Here is a 16862-nt window from a genome sequence, read left to right as displayed (position 1 = left end):
CTGATGAACTGACTTTTTGTTGATGACTTATTTTTTTGAGGGGGGGTTTGCAAGGCAATGAGGTTAAGTGGCTTGTCCAAGGTCACACAGATAGGTAATTATTAAGTGTCTGAGTCTGGATTTGAACTCAGGTCCTCCTGACTCCAAGGCTGGTGCTCTATCCACTGCACCACCTAGCCACCCCTGTTGACTCATTTTTAAATGGTTACAAGGGATGTGTTAGAGGCAGTAGGGTGTAGTGTCTAGAGCTGTCTTCAAGGCAACAAGATCTGGGTTTGAGTCTCTGACAGTAGAAGCAGAAGACAGAGAAGGCAGTAGGACCAAGAGAACATTGTCCACATTAACAACATTGTGAGTTGATCAACTCTGGTGGATGCAGCTCCTTTCAGCAGTTCAGAGAGCTAGGACAACCCTGAGAGACCTGCTATGGATAATGCCATCCACATCTTGGGGGGGGTTATAAATCACAGAACCTGAGTGGATACTATATTTATTTTTTAAAAACTTCTCTTATATTTTTCCTATCTATTTTATGGTTTTCTTTCTTTTCCCTTAGTCCTAATTCCTCATACACAAATGACTAATATATAAATATGTTAAACACAAATATGTATATGTATATGTATATGTATATGTATATGTATATGTATATGTATATGTATATGTATATGTATATGTATATGTATATGTATATGTACAGCTTTTACCAGACTGTTCACCACTGAGGGGAGAGGAGTGGGAAGCGAGGGTGATAGAAAAATGTTTAACTTATAACTATGCAAGTAGATGAATGTTGAAAACTTCTATAACCTATAATTGGAAAAATAAAATAAAATAACAATTACCAAAAATCCCTGAACTCATTCAAGGTAAGGATTGCCTTTTGTCTTTCTTTGTAACTCCAGTGTTTAGCATAGTTCCTGGCTCAGTCAGCACTTGTTTATTGACTGACACAAAATGAATTGTGTGATGCTGGAAAAATCATTTAATCTCTTAGTTCTTTTTGTAAAAATTTATTATTTTATTATATTTTGAGTTCCGAGTTGCCATTCTCCCTCCCAACCCCAACTAGAGAAGGTCAACATTTCATGCGTACAAATGCATACTTACATACATATACACATATACAGCCACATACATACACAGATAAACAGACATACATAAATTTCTGTGTGTGAAATCATACCACAACTACTTCCATATATCAATTCTTTTTCTGGAGGTGGATAGTATCTTCCTTCATAAATTCTTTGTAATTAATTTGAATATTACTATTACTCACAATAGCTTAGTAATTCATCATTACTCTTAAAAATATTACTGTTACTGTATACAATATTTGTCTTGGTCCTACTCATTTTAGTCATCATTATTTCATGCAAATCTTTCCATGTTTTTCTAAAATCAACCTGTTCATCATTTCTTACAGCACCAGTATTCCATCACAATCACCCACCTCCCTCTTTCTCCAAAACTCAACAGTTTATACCTGTAGATCTTGTTACATAAAAACAATGCTGCTAGTCACACCATTTATGAACCTCAGCAGATGGATATCTCCTCAGGAAGATATATTCTGCATCTCCTCAAATTCCAGTCCTTTGTCACCACAAAAAGAACTGTAAAAAACAGATATGTTCTTTTCCTTTTTCTCTAATCATCTCTGGAAATAGACCTAATATTGCTGGATCAAAGGGTATACACAGTTTTAAAACTCTTTGAATATAATTCCAGAATGCTCTCCAAAATGATTGGATCAGTTCAGAATTCCATTGACTAATAGTCTCCTAATTTTTCCACATCTCCAACATTTGTCATTTTGCCCTTCTATCATTTTAGCCAATCTGATAGGTATGAAATAAAATCACAAAGTTGTTTTAATTTATATTCTATGATTTAGAGCATTTTTATATGACAGATTTTATTTCTTCTTCCAAAAACTGCCTGTTCACATTCTTTAACTATTTATCAATTGGGGAATAAATCATATTCTTATAAATTTTCCAGATTTCTCTTTATATTTGAGATATTCTTATTTAAGAAACCATCTTTAAAATTCTGCCCTTCCCCATCCTCAATTTCCTTCTTTCCTGCTAATCTTGGCCATATTGGTTTTATTTATATAAAACCTTTAAAATTTAATGTAATGAAAATTATCTATTATACCTCACAATATTCTCAATCCCTTATTTATTCATATTTCCTAAAACAGAAACAATTTTCTCAGCTAGGAGTTCTGATAAAGCTCTCAAAATATAGATAAAAATTAATCAAATTTATAAGGTTACATGTAATTCCTCAAAGGATATGAACAGGCAGTTTTCAAATGAAAAAACTAACACTATATGTGATGACATGAAAAAGAAGTGCTCCAAATCATTATTGATTAAAGAAATGCAAATTAAAACAACTATGGAGTGCTACTTCATACCTATCAGATTGGCTAGGATGACACAGAGGGAAAATGAGAGAAGTTTTGGGAAGATTGGAATATCAATACATTGTTGATGGAGTAGTGAACTATTCCAACAGTTCTGGAGAGCAATATGTAATTATGCCCCAAAAGCAATAAAACTGATCATAACTCTGACCCAGCAATACCAAATACTAGGCCTATATATGAAAACAATCACAAAAAAATGGGGAAAGTCCCACATGTTCAAAAATATTTATAGCAGCTCTTTTTGTAGTAGGAAATTGAAGAGATTGTAGAAATTATAGGAATTGAGAATTGTAGAAATTGAGGGAATGCCCATCAATTGGGGAATGACTGATTAAGTTATGGTATATGAGTGTTATGGGACACTGTTGTTCTATAAGAAACCATAAATGATCAAACTTTGGAGCAGTGTTGAAAGAACTATTGATGCTAAATGATGGGATCAGAACCAAGAGAACATTGTTCACATCAACAACATTGTGAGCTGATCAACTATGATATATGCTACACCTCTCAGCAGTTCAGAGATCTGGGACTACCCTGGGAGACCTATTATGGAAAAATGTCATCTACATCCGGGGTGGGGGGGAACAAAACCACCAAATCTGAATGTATACTATGTTCACTTTTTAAAAAACTTCTCTTATGTTTTTCCTTCCTATCCCATGGTTTTCTTCTTTTCCCTTAATCTAATTACTCTTATACAAAAATGACGAATACAGCTTTTATCAGACTGTTTGCTCTTGAGGTGAGAAGAGAGAACTGTAGAAAAATTTGTAACATATGCATATGCAAGTAGATGAAAATTGAAAAACTTTCAAAACATGCAATTGGAAAAATAATATAAAAATTCTTCTCCCATCCATAAATATGATAGGTAATATGTTCCAAAGTCTTCTAATTTACTTATATCTCTTTATGTCTAGGTCATGTATTCATTTTGACCTTATCTTGATAAATGGTGTAAAATATTCCTAATTTCTACCAGATGGCTTTCTAGTTTTCCCAACAATTTTCACCAAAAAGTAAATTCTTATCCCTAAAACTTAAATCTTTACATTTCTCAAACAAGGTTGCTATATAATTTACATTGTTTATCTACTCTATTCCACTGATCCAACATTCTATTTATTTGTCAGTACCAGATAGTTTTGATAATTATCATCTTATAATACAATTTAAGATCTAATACTGCTAGACCTCCTTCTGATATATTTTTAATTAATTTCTTTCACATCCATGGCCTTTTGTTCTTCCAAATTAATTTTATTTTTTCCAACTCAATAAAATACTTTTAGGTAAGTTAATTGTAGTGACCCTGAATAAGTATATTAGTTATGGTAAAATTTATATATAAAAGGTTTTATAATTTTGATCATATACTTCCTGAGTTGTCTTGGCAGGTATACTCCCAGGTACTTTATATTGCTTGTGATTATTTCATTTTTTTTAAATAAATTTCCCCCCAATTACATATGAAAACAATTTTAATAATCACTTTTTAAAGTTTTGAGTCCCAAATTCTAGTCTTCCCTTCTTCACCTCCTCCCTTCCAGAGAGGGTAAACAATCTGATATAAGTTATATATGTGCAATTTTATAAAACATTTCCATATTAATCATTTTGCGCAAGAAAACTCAAACAAAAAAGAAAGGAAAGAGGGTAGAAAAGAAGTAAGAAAGTGAAAATAGCATACTTCAATATATTTGCAGAAAATATCAGTTCTTTTACTGGAGGTGGTTATCATTTTTCATCATATATCCTTTGGGATTGTCTTAGATCATTTTATTGCTGAGAATAGCTGTTATTCACTATTATTCAATGTAAAATATTGCTATTACCATATACAATGTTCTCTTAGTTCTGCTCACTTCACTTTATATCAGTTCATGGAAATCTTTTCAGGTTTTTCTGAAATCATCCTGTTTATCATTTCTCATGGCACAATAATATTTCATTATAATCATATATCATAACCATTCCCCAACTGATGGGCATCCCTCAATTTCCAATTTTTATTCACCACAAAAAAAAACTGCTATACATATTTTTGTACAAATAGGTCCTCTCCCTTTTAAAAAAAATCTTTCTGTGATACAGATCCAACAAGTGATAATGTTGGATCAAAGGGTATACACAGTTCTATAACTCTTTGGGCTTAGTTCTAAATTTCTCTCCAGAAGGTTTGAAGTAGCTACATTAAAGCTGCATTAAAGTCCCAGTTTTTCCGACAAACAACTCCTCCAACATTTGTCATTTTCCCTTTCTATTGAGTGATAGATGTGAGTTGATACCCTAGAGTTGTTTTAATTGATATTTCTCTAATCAATAGTGATTTAAAGCATTTTTTCCACATGACTATAGATAGCTTTGATTTCTTTTCTGAAAATTGCCTGCTTATATCCTTTAACCATTTATCAACTGGAGAATGATTTGTTAGTCTTGACTCATTTCTCTATATACTTGAAAAATAAGATCTTATCAGAGATATTTGCTGTAAAAATCCCCTCCCCCCCCGTTTTTGGTTTTCCTTCTAATTTTGGTTGTATTGGTTTTGTTTGTGTAAAAGCTTTTTAATTTTATAAATTCAATATTATTCATTTTATATTTTGTAATGCTTTTGATCCAAAATTCTTCCCTTATCCATAGATATGTCTAAATCATGCGCACATTTTGACCTTATCTTGATATTATAGCCTGAGAGATGTATCTATACCTAATTTCTGCCACATTATTTTCCCCCAACAGTTTGTTTCTGTCCTCAAAGCTTGGATCTTAGGATTTATCAAATACTAAATACAGTCATTTATTATAGTGAATTGTGTACCTATTTTTAGTCAGTGCAAGAATGCTTTAATTATTACTGTCTTCAGTTTGAAATCTGATATGGGAAGGGCACCACCCTTCACATTTTTTTCATTGATTCCCTTGTTATTCTGGACCTTTTGTTCTTCTAGACGATTTTTGTTATTTTTTTTCTAAGTTTATGAAAGAATTTCTTGATAGTTTGGAATGGCTCTGAACATCATTTTAGGTGAATTAGGTAGAATCATCATTTTAACATATTGGTTTGACTATGAGCAACTAATATTTCTTCAAGATTTAAATCTGACTTTTTTGCATATAAATATTTTATAATTCTGTTTATATAGTTCTTGGTTTGTGTTGTTTATGGTTATTTTAAATGAAATATCTCTTATTATTTCTTTTTGTAGGACTTTGTTACTGGTTTTTAGGAATGCTGACGATTTATGAGTTTTTTTTATATCCTGATACTTTGCTAAAATTCAATTAACTTTTTAGTTGAATCTCTAAGATTTTTCAACCATCACATTATCTGCAAAAATATCTTATCTCATTGTCCATTCTGATTCCTTCAAATTTCTTTTGCCGTTGCTAGCATTTCTAGTACAATATTAAATAATATTGATGATAATGGGCATCTTTGTTTCACTCCTGATCTTACTAGGAAGCTTAGGTTTTTAGTGCATGCTGATGGTTTCAAGAAGATATTTCTTATAATTTAAAATATATTCATACCTGTTTTAATTGGAATGAGTGTTATATTTTGTCAAAAGCCTTTTCTGCAACTATTGATATTATATAATTTTTATTATTTTTGTTACTGATACAAAATATTATGTTAAAATTTTTCTTATATTGACCCAGCCCTGCATTCCTAGTATAAATCCCACTTGATCACCAATCTATAATTTTTATGATTTTTTTTAATGTAGTTGTGATAACCTTTGAGTTATTTAGGCAACTTTTTCCTTTCTTTTTGTGTGGCAATGAAGTTATTTGTCTAAGGTCACACATCTATTAAGTATCAAGTAGCTGAGGTCTGATTTGAACTCAAGTCTTCCTGACTTCAGGGTCAGTGATCTATCCACTAGCTGCCCCAATTTAGGCTACTTTTTAGGACTGTAAATTACAGGGAGATGCTGAATTGAATTAGTAGAAATTTCCGAGAGTTCCCTCTAATTAGTAAAATCACTAGTCTAATCCCTAACCTTTACAAGGGCTAGATCACTATATAGAAGTGAGAAGAGAAATATTTTTGTAAATGGGGATGACATTAAAAAAAAAATCAATTCAAATAAGATTTACACTTAAAAAATGTCCTGGTGTGATACTTTTTCATGAACTGTTTACTACTTTCTTTTGCCCATTTGTCTTCAATTTTTAAATGTTTTTGTAAGGAATAAATTGATTTTGAGATTATAGAATTTTATATAATTGCAAAAATGGATGTGTATCAATGACTTTAGTTCCCCCCACTCTTAAAAAATCATCTTGTCTTCATATAAGAAATATTCTTGCTACCATATTTGGTTTCCAGCATCGTTTCTGTCATAGCCTCCATAGGGGGCTGAAGTCAAATAGCAGGGAATTTCCTGAATTTGGAGTCAGGATGAATTCAGGATTTCTTTCTTACTCCCTGTGTGATCATAGTCAAGTCATTCTCTATCTCTGTTCTTTTTTCATCATTTTTCAGATGAGGAGGTTAAATCTGGTTCCAGTTTCAGGTCTAGTTGGTTCCTTCCAGTTCTAAATCCTGAGGTGGGGGACAGAGGGTCTATGAAAGTGACTTATGGCCTCCCCTATATTTATATCTGTTTTTGTCAATATTGAAGAAGTGGGGAGAAGATGGAACTCTGGGGGGGGGGGTTGTCTATCTACAACCTATCTAGAAACTTTTCCTGAACTTGATGGCATATGTAAAATTTGTTGGGTATACCTGTGAAGGTCTTAGGTCTTTTTACTACTATACTCAGCCTGAAAGGAGGCCCTGCCCCCTGCAGGCATAACTGAGAACTGGCTCGGTTTGGTTTTGGACTGCTTATTTAATATTGGGGATGAGTCCCTTAAAACAAACAAACAAACAAAACCCCAACTCTGAGTCTCAGTTTTCCTACCTGTATAATGGGGATGGTAGTCCTAGTCTCATTCTTAGTTGGCAGGTATAAATGAAAGAGGATAAATGAAATTAGGACTGTTACTAAGAATTCTTGAGCCTGCAGTAGGTCCTATGTTCTTCAGCTTTCCCAACTACAGCATCACAACAAAATCCAGACTTTAATGAGATTCACACTCTTTGCCTTTGTGAAGGTGTAAACCTCCTAAAACATATGAACCAGGGAAGTGCTAAGTAGGTAGAAAGCATGTCATCTATTTCCTTAGTGTCAAGAATATGAAGCCATACATATGATTAGTAGTCAGTTATTGACTGTTTTATGAATAGAGGGACAAACTACCCCTATTTGGTTCAATGGACTCTATTGGCTATTGGAATTACCTCTTCTGCCTTTCATCAAAATTGGGAGATGATAATTTAAAGGATCCAGTCATTGCCCCTTAAGGTGTTGTGGTGCAGAAAGACAGTCCAAAATGAATGACTGAATAAGCTGTGGTTTATGAATTTAATGGAATACTAGTGCTTAATAAATGCTTATGAGCAGATAGATTTCAGAAACCCAGAAGGATTTATATGAACTGTAGTCAAATGAAGTAAACAGAACCAAGAGAACACTGAATATAGTAATAGCGACATTCTGTGATGTTCAACTATGAACAACTTAACTCTTCTAAGCAATACAATGATCCAAGACAATTAATAAAGGATGAAAAATGCAATCCATATTCAGATAAAGAACTGATAGCGTCTGAATACAGATCAAAGCATGCTACTTTCACTTTATTTTTTTCATTTTTTTCTTTTTGGTCTGTTACTTCTTTCACAACTATGAATAATATGGAAATGTTTTACATAAATGCACATTTATATAACCTATATCAAATTGCTAACTATTTCAAGAGGAGAGGGAAGAAAGGGAGAAAGAAAAATTTGGAAATCAAGTTTGTGCAAAACCTTGTAAATTTAATGTATTCAAGATTATCCCTTTACATACCATAATGCTCTTCTTTGGTCATAAATTCTTCCCTTACAGAATTGATTACTGTGCATTTCCTTCCATTTTACACCCCCCCTTTTTATCTTCTCTCCTTTTACCCTGTTCCTCCTCAAAAGTGTTTTGCTTCTGATCATGATCTACCCCAATTCATCCTCCTTCTCATCCCTTTTTGAATCCCCCTTTTCTTATTCCCCCCTCTTTCTTAACCATCCTTTTCTTATTCCCCCTCTCCTCCTACTTCCCTGTAGGGTAAGACATATTTCTATTCCCAACTGAGCATCTATGTTATTCCCTCTTTGAGTCAATTTAAACCAACGTAAGTTTCCAACATTGCCCAATCCTCATCTTCCCCTCTCCTGTAAAAGTTCTTTTGTACCTTTTTTTTATGTGAAATTATTAACCTATTCTAACTCTCCCTTCTCCCTGTGCATTCCTCTTTCTCATCTCTCAGTTTTACTTTTTTGAATATCATCCCATCATAGTCAATTTACATTCATGCTGGCCAATACATAGACTATATAATTATATATCTAATAACTGCCTTAATAATGACAAATTTCTTATGAGTAATATGCATTTATATATAGTAAATAGTTTAACCTTATTGAATCCCCTATGATTTCTCTTTCCTGCTTACCTTTTTATGTTTCACTTGAGTTTTGTGTTTGAAAGTCAAATTTTCTATTCAGCTCTGGTCCATTCATTAGTCATACGTGAAAGTCCTCTATTCAATTAAATATCTATCTTTTCTCCTAAAGGATTATACTCACTTTTTCTGGGTGTATGATTCCTTGTTGTCATCCTAGCTTTTTTTATTTTCTGGAATACATATTCCAAGTTCTCTGATCCTCTGATTCTGCTAAATCTTGTGTTATCTTGATTGTCGTTCCATAATATTTTAATTGTTTCTTTCTGACTGCTTGTAATAATTTCTCTTTGACCTGAGAGCTCTGAAATTGGCTATATTACTTATGGGAGTTTTTATTTTAAGATCTCTTTCAGGAAGTGATCAGTGGATTTCTATTTAATCCTCTGGTTCTAGGATATTGAGAGCATTTTCATTAATAATTTCTACTAACGAGGCAGCTAAGTGGCACAATGGACCAGCCCCAGAGTCAGGAGGACTGAGTTCAAATATGACCTCAGACACCTAATAAATACCTAGCTGTATGACCTTGAGCAAGTCACTTAACCCCATTGCCTTGCAAAAACACAAAAAATAAAAATAATTCCTTCAAATATGATGTCTAGGTATCTTCCTGGGACAGCTAGGTGGCACAGTGGGAAGTGTTGGACCTTGAGTCAGAAAGGCCCATCTTCTTGAGTTCAAATACAGCCTCAGATATATACTAGCTGTGTGATGCTGGGCAAGTCACTTTACCTTGTTTGCCTCAGTTTACTGATCTGTAAAATTATCTGGAAAAGGAAATGACAAATCACTCTAATATCTTTGCCAACAAAACTACAAATGGGATCATGAAAACTCAGATGTGACTGAATAATAGCAAAAAGGTACTTTCCACAGCAAACCTATGATCCTATGTTTTAGTTTTGGTCTGAGCTAAAACATGTTTCCTTCAACTACTTATCATATGACATGATCATAAAACCCTTCCCTGTCCCTCTCCATCTTATATTATGAAGTTAATTTTTTTAATAATTTTATTTATTTAAGGCAATGGAGTTGAGTGACTTGCCCAAAGTCACACAGCTAAGTAATTATCAAGTGTCTGAGGCTTGCTTTGAATTCAGGTCCTCCTGACTCCAGGGCTGGTGCTCTATCCATTGTGCCACCCAGCTGCCCCAAGATTTTCTTAATAATGATCTCCTTGAAGTATAAAGCTGGTAGTGGAATTTCTAGGATAAAGAATTTGAACATTTTAGTCATTTATTTGCATAATTCTAAATTGCTTACCAGAATGGTCATACTAATTCACAATTCTACCAACAATGCATTATTGTGCCTATCTTTCTACAACCCCTACCATATTAATGATTTCCCATCTTTATCACCCTTGCCACTTTTCAAGCATGCAAGTTGAAACCTTGAGACTTTTTTTTTTGGATTTGCATTTTCTTATTATAAGTGATTTGGAGTATTCTTTGATTTACAATTCTTTATTTAAGAGTTGTTCATTACATATATTTTTATCACATTTGACCAAATTTCATAACCTGTCTATATATTTTTTGGATTGGTCCTGTCATCCAATGTGTTCTTTCTACTTTTGTGTCAGCTATAAATTTGGTCAGCATAGCATATATGCCTTATCCAAATCATTAATAAAAATGAAGCCATATAATATGGACAAAGATTAAGTACAGATCTTTCTGTTAGAGACTTTTTTAAAGTTGGCATTAAACCATTTCATGATTAATCTTTGGTTTTAGTTTATTTATTCAGTTAGCTCTGAAACCACCTAATTGTACTAGCACTACCTAACCCATATGCCTCCATTTTGTTCATAAGAATAACTAAAATCTAGGAAATAATATCTATAGAATTCCCTTCATCTGCCATCTTTGAATCTTTATGAGAAAATGAAAATGAAAAATGTGGATCACATTTGAGAACCAATGGTCTGATGGATATAGATGCTTGAACAAGTTCTCGGCTCTGTGTGTCTTTTTTGGCACATTTATGACAGGAATGAATCAACTCCTACCCTCTTAGGGCAAATACAAAAGAAAATGAGATCATGTTTGTACTTCTGTGCCCAGAGGAGGGACAGTATCTTCTTTTTCTACATGACATACATTTTGTTGGAGAATTAGGGCCCTCTTCACTTCCTCCCCAACCGATGGGGCAGACAGGGGGCCAATATTTAAAATTCAAATATCAGCTCCCAATTCTCTAGGGACAGTCTGTCTTAACTTCTCCCTTCTCTCCAATGAAACCTAAATGACTTTGAGGCAACCCAGAAAGGAATTTCAGTGAGGTAATCACTGATTTCACTTACTGACTTAGATGAGGATGGGACAGAAATGAGCCCAGAAACTTCAGAAAACAAATTGTTGGAGGCACTATAGATCATCCTGAAGCAGAGATATTTCTAAACCTAGCCTTTTGATAGTATTAAACAACTTCAGCGATTCCTCTCTAAGGGTTCCTATGATGCCAGAACTTTCAATCAGAGAAGGAAATGTACCCAAGTCTTGACAGATACAGGAAATTCCAAATCATAATAACAGAGGATTGAAGGAAGGTTATTTCAGTGCCTTCCCTCCTGGATTTTTGACATCTCTTTGCCTGCTTCCTTGTCCTGAGAGTTAACTCCTTACTCCTACTGTCTATCCTATAAATTATTACCATGTGCCTTATTCTTCTAACCTTTTTCCCTGAAAAATAAACCCTCTACTTCTCCCCAAGATGTCAGCTAATGTTGAATGAATTCATTCATTCCATCAATTTACTTAATGCCTATTATGTGCGTTGTACAAATAGAAAAGTCTGTAAAATTTATGATCTAACAGAATTTTTTTTTGCAAATTTTCATTAAAATACTTTTTCATGTTAAAACCAATTCTATCCTTGATCTTTAAGGAAACACACTTATCTTATATTAAACATGTGTCCTGTCCTAGAGGAGTTCATAGTTTGTTGGGGGGAGGAATAAGAAAACTACACAAATAGTCATTTTCTAAGCAAAGGAGAATTTTAAGTAAGTTTGAGTAAGAGAAGAATGACCAAAGATTAAGGAAATTAAGAGATGAAAGAGATCAAAAGGTGTTAGATAACTCCCAGGACTATTTGGATTTGAATGAATGCTAGAAATTCATATCTAAAAGTAGAATTCCAGGTCAGCTGCAAGAGTAAAGCAGCCTATCATGATGATAGGCACTGGAATGTATGAGAAATATAAAAATTTATGGAGTATGGAATATGGAACTAGGCTAAGCCCTTTTTCAAAAAAATCCTCATTTTATTTAGAAGTCCAAGTATATCTGTTCCATGAACATACAAAGGATAAATAAAGCACTCAGATGGTGAGTAGATCTTTAAACATTATATCCAATGATGCCACCCTTGTCTATGATCTTCGCCAATGCAAAACCACATTCATACCCCAGTGACCACCAAACTATTTAGCAAAGCTTCCTTAACTGTGAGATTTTTGAAGCTACCAGTTTGAGCTGCTGAGAATATTTTTTTAGACTCTCAACAACTCTGGGGATATCAGGAGGACTTGGAGGAACCAGTTCAACCTTGGCATATTGCCAAAATGTGACCAATTGAAGCTTTAAATAAGTTATAGCAGCATTTAGCAGTTGAAGTCTTTTTGATGGAATTGCAAACCAGCTGGGCCATGGATGGGTGAACTGAGGAACACACTACTGGTTACATGCTGGGCACTTTTACAACTATTATTTGATTTGATTCTTTTATTATTGTTTCTCTTCTACAATTGAGGAAACTGAGGCAGAGTTAATTCACTTAATCCTGGGTCACCGAAGTGGTAAATGTCTAGAGCAGAGTTGTGCTCTGTTCTTCCTAATTCTAGGCACACAAGTTGCCCCACAGACATATCCTGTCTACGGTCATGTGGGTGGGCCAGATTATTACAAAGAATTTCTGGGATTGGCACACCCTCCCAGCTCTTTTTTTCCCTTTGGAAAAATTTGAAAAGTTCAATTCAACAAACATTTATTTTCCAATCCTCTTCTCATCATGCTGCCTACTCTGGAACTGACACAACATCTCTCTCCCACTGAAACTTATTTTGTTAGGTCACAGGAATCCATGCCATTTCCTATCTCTTTCTCCCTCCTCCATCTTAAGTGCTTCCTTTGTAAATTGTCTTCTTCCATTAGAATATAAAGTTCCTTCAGGGCAGAGAAGGTATTACTTGCTTTTATTTGCATCCTCAGGACTCAGCACAGTATCTGGGAAATAATATGCCCTAAAAAATGCGATATTTATCCTTCTTTCGGTCTCTGCCTATCTTTCTACTTATCTATATGTGTGTGTGTGGTTTGTATGTATCTGTTTATATCCATATGTATCTATCCATAAATGTATAGATTTACTTATCTATATATCTACAAACTGCATGTATGTATGTATTTTATCTATATAGAATCATGGATCTATGTATCTATGTATGAATATTTGTATATCTATGAATGTCTGTCTATATATTTATCTATGTATTTATTTCTATATGAATATATCTGGCTATGTATATATGTTTTTATGAAAATGTGTAACTATATATATGTATTCTGTCTATGAATATATTTATATATGTATCTATCCATTACCATGGGCAAGGCACCAAGCTAGAAGCTGACAATACAGAGATAAAACTAAAAACAGTTCCTACCCTCAAGGAGGTTAGCATTCATTTAGCTTATATTTGTATAACAAATATATATATAAAGAGAATAAACTCTTTAAAGAGGTTTCTTAAATATATAATCTTCAGAAGAATTCTTATAATACCCTCATAATAAGGGTGAAGAAACTGAGGCATCAGGGCTAGAGATGACTTGCCTAAAGTCATCCAGGGCGTTGACCCATGAACCCCTATGCAGTAGTCCTCCCTGGAGAGAAGATAGAGCATTGTGGGCAGGACAGACAAGATTTTCCAGAATGGAGCCCTGCCCACGGAGAAATATACAATAATAGTAACTGACAGGGTTAACAAGCTTTGAATAGTGAAAAGAACGTTGGATTTTAAATTAGAAGACTTACATTCAAATCCCTTCTCTGACTCTTCTCTCTACCTCAGTTTCCTCTTCTATAAAATGAGGGCGACTAGACAAATGAACCTGCAGGTTCTCTGTATCTCTGATTTCTCGTGGGGATTTTTATTTCTCATATATTCTTTTTTTCCTCATATATTCTTATATGTGTACAAGTGGTTTCACCAATAGAGTGCACACACTTTGAAGGCTGAGTGAATTTCTTCACTACCCATTCACTTTTTAATCTATATCACCTAACGGTGCCTGGAGACAATAAACGACACATTTGGCGGAGCCCCGTGCCCCGTGAGGACGGGGTCCCCCCTGCGCCGCACGGCCAGTTTGCGGGCTCACACCTTCACGCATTCCGACCGGCAGATGTGGGGGGTCTCCCGGGACACGAGGTCTCCCCGAGGAGGATGACAATTGAGGGAAGTGACCGCCGCCCGGCTGGCCGAGCATTGTGAGGCCGGGGCCGTGGTGGCTGGGGGCAGCGGGCAGGAAGCCCCGACCTGCTTACTCACGGCCGCACCTGCGCGGCGGCGATGCCGGTGGCCCGGCTCAACAGCTGCGGGCCAGCTCCCCGGCGGAGGGCCGACGCCCCCAGCCCCCTGCAAGGGCAGCGGGGAGGGGCAGGATGTGCAAGGGGAAACGTGTCTGGAGCCTCGGATATCCCTTGCGCAGCCTGCACCTGCAGCTCCGGCAAGTGTGCCACCTGTTCCCCTCCTTTCTGCCCTTGGCCGGGAACTGGCATCTCGTGATGGAGGAGAGGGAGCAAGAACCCCCCGGCCCAGGCTGAGATCAGAGGGTGCCCTTGCCCTGGGGTGCGAGGGTGAGGCTGTCCCAAAGCAGCAGCCATGCGTGGACCCCTTGGGGCTGGAGGGACCCCAGAGGTCTTCAAGTCCAGCCTGTACATGAACAGAAAGATATCTCTACTCTTTCCATGAAAAAGTTGTCTTCAAAGCCCAGCTCAAATATGACTTTATAATATAAAAGTCAATTTATTAATTTATCAATATTTTTATTTATTTAAGTCTATTAAGCACTTACATATTTCTATTAACACTGTGTTAAGCACTGGACATACAAAGAAAGGAAAAAAACAATCCCTGCTCACAAGTGGCTCACATTTTAATGAGCCTTTCCTGATCTCCGGCATACAGAGCCTTCCCCCTTGATTGTCTTCAGTTTGCCCTGTACATAGTTTGTTCACACCTAATTGCTTATATAGTCTCCTCCATTAGACTATGAATTCCTTGAAGATCAGTTATTTTTGCCTTTCTTTACATTGAGGCAGCTAGGTGGTACAGTAGATAGAATCGACCTGGAATTAGGAAGACCTGAGTTCAAATTTGATCTCAAGTATGTAATACTGTGTGACCCAGGGTAAGCCACTTAACCTTGCTTTGCCTCAATTTTCTCTACTAAAAAATAGTCCATAAAAATCAGAATCTGATAACTATCTACAGTGAAGATGGGCTCTCAAAGCTCTGGAAACCCTAATTTCATGATTTTATTTCTACTAGCCTGAGAGTATGCAACTTAAATGGAAAGCTATTTGTATGTTATTGCCTTTTTTGTTTTTATTTTTCAAGGGGGAACAACACTTAAATGCATTATCAAAGTATTTTTTGCTAAATTTCTCATTTAAGTGGAAATTACCCTTTTTATGTATATTTTAAAAAATATTAGCAGATGACTCTTAGTAAATAGTTTTTCCAATAATCCTGTACCTGAAGAGTGAAACAATATCGGTTCTAAAACAGGTGCCATGCCTTTTGATTATCTGTCATGCTGGTTAAAATGTACTTTCCAAAGTGAAACTTGGAAATATTAAGTAAGCTCTAGTTTTCTTTCACTGATAGTCATTTTCAGTTTCATTTTATTTCTTGGGAATCCAGTTCTCCTGGGTTATTGCCCATACAATTCTGCATCACACTGGCCACCTCTCTGTATTCTTGGAGATTCCAGGTACCAAAAGATATCAGAATGGTAATCAGTCTCCCCCCCCCATAAGAGACAAGTAGAGGATAGATAAAAAGAGAAAGGAGTACAGAGAATCGCCAGGAACATGGATTGGTGTCCAGCAGGGGGATGGGAGGGGAATACATATCCATGGCAGCCCCTGGCTTTTCATTTCTTTTCTGGAAAGAAGTCCAGAGGATGAGGGTCTCTTGTTGACATCCTTTCAGAGTTTAGAAGATGGAACTTGAGGTTTCCAGTGGAGACCAGGCCCCTAAGCAGAATATAGGCCAGTGGTAGTTTTCATGGAAACTTCAGTAGTAGTAAGTAGTAGAAATAGCAACAACTAACTTTTATATAGCACTTTATACATATTATTTACATATATTATCATTTCATCACTTGATCCCCTTAAGTATAATTAACCCTGGTTCACAGATGAAACTGAGGCTGAAAGAGTTTAAGTGAGTTGCCCCAGGTCATACAGCTAAATAAATATATTAATATAGCATTTGAATTCTAATCTTCCTGACTTTGAATTCATTACTCAATTCTGGTCTTGGTTCTCTCAGTATGTAAAAAAGGCATGCTAGGACTGTTACCCAGACACATAGATTAGATCAGAGAAAATCTCATGGAACTCCCACGGTGGATCTTACAAAGATAATACTTCTCCTCTTCCTCCTTCCCCCTTTCCAACAAACCAGTTCAGTCGCTGGGTCTATCTACTTCCCTCTCATCCTTCTCTTTTTCCCGACAATATCCCTTGGGCTTTGTGTGATTTGGGTTTCAGCCAAATTGGCCCCTCTCCAGGTGGATTTAGGGGCAGGTCCCTGTACTGCTGGGGTGAGCATTTC

At 35.6% G+C, this 16862-nt stretch overlaps 1 pseudogene; it reads right to left on the bottom strand.

The window, feature by feature from the left end:
• Nucleotides 1-12354: 12354 nt before the first annotated feature.
• On the bottom strand, nucleotides 12355-12664 carry LOC141520361 (ATP synthase F(0) complex subunit g, mitochondrial pseudogene; annotated as a pseudogene).
• Between the last annotated feature and the right edge of the window lie 4198 nt (nucleotides 12665-16862).

This window comes from Macrotis lagotis, chromosome 4 (genome assembly GCF_037893015.1).
Source record: "Macrotis lagotis isolate mMagLag1 chromosome 4, bilby.v1.9.chrom.fasta, whole genome shotgun sequence".
Classification (NCBI taxonomy): domain Eukaryota; kingdom Metazoa; phylum Chordata; class Mammalia; order Peramelemorphia; family Peramelidae; genus Macrotis; species Macrotis lagotis.
Note: the sequence above shows the minus strand (reverse complement) of the source record. Positions and strands in the feature narration are given on the sequence as shown.